We start from the raw sequence: 3,805 nt of genomic DNA on the forward strand, positions 1-3,805 counted from the left end.
AAATCAACACTTATCAAACTATATTATTATGTGACAAACTAAAAGCAATTCACATAAAAGGAAGTGAATTTATAATTAATTTGAACACTATATATGAAATAGCTTACTGTATCCCAAATAATAATTAACAATAAAAGTATAGTCCTTAATGAAAATAAATAATACATTTTTGTAATATAAGAAACTATATAATCCTTAAATTACCTAGTAATCTAAACACAAAGTAAATTTTTTAATTTTTTTTAGTTCATATTTAAAATTTTTAATTTGTAAGTAACTCTGTCTATGGTTCAAATACTTTAAAATTTGATGAAGTTGTTGGTGTTATCCTAAGTGAGGAACTACAATTAAAAAGCACAAGTGAAACTTCAACCTCATCAGGTTCTGCATTGAATATGGAGAACAAAGGAAGAGCAAGTCAAAGAGGAAAAGACCCTTTGTGTGACAAGTCATGAGGGAAGTCAAAGAAAGGACATTCTTAGTCTAAAGGAAAGAAAGATTATTGGAACTATGGAAAACCTAGTCACCTAAAGAAAGATTGTTGGTCTCATAAAAATAAATAAGGAGTTGGAAATGAAGATGAGGAAGTTAATGTTGCAAGTAATTATTTACAAGATTCTCTAATCTTAAGTTTAGAGAATGCTAATTATTCTTGAGTAATATATTATGGGGCCTCATTCCATGTTACACCTCATAGGAAATATTTTCAAGATTATGTTCAAGGTGAGTTTGGATAGGTATATATGGATGATGATGAGCCCTTTCCTATTGTTGGAAAAGGAAAAGTAAAGATCAAGTTTCCAAATGGAAATGACTTGATGCTAGAGGAGGTAAGGCATGTCCCTAATTTAAGAAGAAATATAATTTGTGTATGACAACTTAGTAGTGAAGGTTGTGTAGTCATGTTTATAGACAATGACTAAAGGTCAGTAAAGGTCCATTAGTGGTAGCTAAAGGTGCAAAGATTGGCACATTGTAATTATGTACTAGGAACTCTTACTCCACTTTAGTTGCTATGGATATTATGCAGCAGAAGCTACTATAAATGTTGCAAGAATAGATTTAGTTGTTTGGAACCATAGGCCCCTTAGGCACATAAGTGAGAAAGGGATGAAAATCCTTCACTCTAAATATCTATTGTTAGGGTTGGAAAATATTGATTTAGAGTTTTGTGAAAATTGTGCTTATGGTAAACAAAGAAGTGTAAGATTTCTCAAAGTTGTAAAAGAGAAGAAGAGTGTGAAGTTGGAGCTAGTACACTTGGATGTGTGGGGACCAACTCAGGTATCATCTCTTGGTGGCTCTTGTTACTATGTTATTTTTATTGATGACTCAATTGAGAAGACATGGGTGTATTTTTTGAAGAAAAAATCTGATGTCTTTGAAACTTTCAAGAAATGGAAAGCTTTGGTTGAAAATGAGATAGGAAAGAAGCTAAATTGTCTTAGATTAGATAATGAAGGTGAGTATTGTAGCAAGTCCTTTGAAGATTATTGTTCTATTAATGGAATCAATAGGTATAAGACTATTCTAGGAACTCCACAAAAAAATGGTGTGTCCAAGAGTATGAATAGCATGAGATTGCATGTTGGGTTGTCACTTCATTTTCGGGTAGATGCTATAAACACAGTTGTATATTTGATAAACAGAGAACCTTCAACTCCTTTGGATGGTGGTATTGTTGAGGAATCATGGACTAGTACAAAGGAAAATTATTCATTTCTAGAAACTTCTTTTGTCAATGTTGATAAACAAAATAGAACCAAGCTTGATGCTAAATCTCAGAAAAGTACCTTCATTTAATGATATGGAATAGATGACTATGGTTATCAGTTATGAGATTTTCAAAATTTGAAAGTAATTAGATGTAGAGATGTTATATTCAATGAGAAGGTTATCTACAAAGAACAATTGTAGGAAAAGAAGCATGAACGGGTCAAAGAAGACTATGTGGTTTTGGATGAGAATCCTAAAAAAGAAATGCCACTAATATTTGATGCTAAAAATGACGCATTATCCCACAAACTCTTGTAAGTGTTAAACATTCTGCTCAATTAAGTAGACCTCCTAAAAGGTTTTCTTCTTCTTTATACTCTATTTTATTGATTGATTGTGGTGAACCAAATGAGTATAAAGAGGTAATACAAGTAGATGCCAGACAATAGCGGAAACTAAGCATGAAAGAGGAGATGAACTCCTTGTTAGAAAATAAAACTTGGGACATAGTCCCTTTAGCTAAAGGAAAAAGAGCCTTGCCTAACAAATGGGTTTATAGGATGAATGAGGAAGATGGAGGAAAGAAAAGATATAAGGCTAAACTTGTGGTAAAAGGTTTTGCACAAAGAAGGGTGTATATTTAATTGAAATATTCTCCCCTATTGTAAAAATGACTTCAATTAGAACTGTACTAATTCTTGTTTCTATAGATGACTTGCATTTTGAATAGTAAGATGTGAAAACAACCTTTCTCTATGGAGATTTCAAGGAGAAAAATTACATGCAGCAACCAAAGGGATATAAGGTCAAGGGTAAGGAGAATTTGGTGTGAAATTTAAGGAAGAGTTTGTATGGCCTAAAGAAGGAACCTCGGAAATGGTATTTAAAATTTGATAGTTACATGGCTAAACAAGGTTACCATAGATGTCATTCTGATTACTGTATATATTTTAAGAGATTTCATAATGAGAGTTACATTATTTGGTTACTCTATGTTGATGACATACTTGTTGCTGGGTCTAATATGCACCAAATAAATGAACATAAATAGAAATTAGAAAGGTCATTTTCTATGAAGGATTTGGGTGCTCCTAAGAAAATCCTTAATATGAGGATCACACAGGAGAGGAAAAATAAAACCTTGAATTTGTCCCAAAGTGAGTATATAAAGATGTTGAAAAGATTTAATATTGAAGATGCAAAAGTAGTCAGTACACCTTTGGCTAGTCATTTTAGATTCACTAAGGAAATGTGCCCAAAGGCACAGGAAGAGGTAGATAAAATGTCCATCACCCTATATCTATTACTAGTTGGAAGTTTGATGTATGCAATGGTATGCACATGACCAGATATTGCTCATGTAGTGGGAGTTGTCAATAGGTATATGAGTAATCCAGGTATGGAACATTAGAGTGTTATCAAATGGATACTTTGATATTTGAGAGGTACTGCTACAATGGCATTATGTTTCACAGGATCTAGTTCTTCTTTGAGTGATTTTTTTGACTTTGATCTAACAAGAGATGTTGATACAAGGAGGAGTACTATAGGGTATGTTTTTTTTATAGGGGGTACTACAGTTAGTTGGATTTCTAGATTGCAGAAGGTTAATGAACTTTCAAGCACAAAAATTGAGTAAGTAGTTGCTATAGAAGCTAGCAAGCAAATGATTTGGTTATAATGTTTTATGGAGGAATTGGGTCAGAAGAAGGAAGATCACCCATTGTAAATTGATAACAAGAGTGTCATTCATCTTGCAAAGAATTCTTTTTTTCATTCAAGAACAAGCACATACAGCATGGTTTATTTTGGAGGATGGCCAATTACGGCTTGAAAAGATTTGCACAAGTGATAATCTTGTAGACATGTTCACGAAGATAGTCCCTAAGGAGAAGCTGGTTTCTTGTTCAACTTCTATTGGGCTTCTTGAGTGATGATCATGTAGTTAATACACAACAAAGAATTTTATCTAGTGGGGGCCCCATCTAGTGCAATATTGCTATAGGATTAGTCTCCAAGTGGGAGATTGTTGTGTAGGGTGGAGTTTGATCAGTCCCCAAGTAGGAGATTGTTAGTTTGTGGTGACTGA

This window comes from Cupressus sempervirens, chromosome 1 (assembly GCF_028749045.1).
Source record: "Cupressus sempervirens isolate cs-2001-9-10 chromosome 1, ASM2874904v1, whole genome shotgun sequence".
NCBI classification, from domain to species: Eukaryota; Viridiplantae; Streptophyta; class Pinopsida; order Cupressales; family Cupressaceae; genus Cupressus; species Cupressus sempervirens.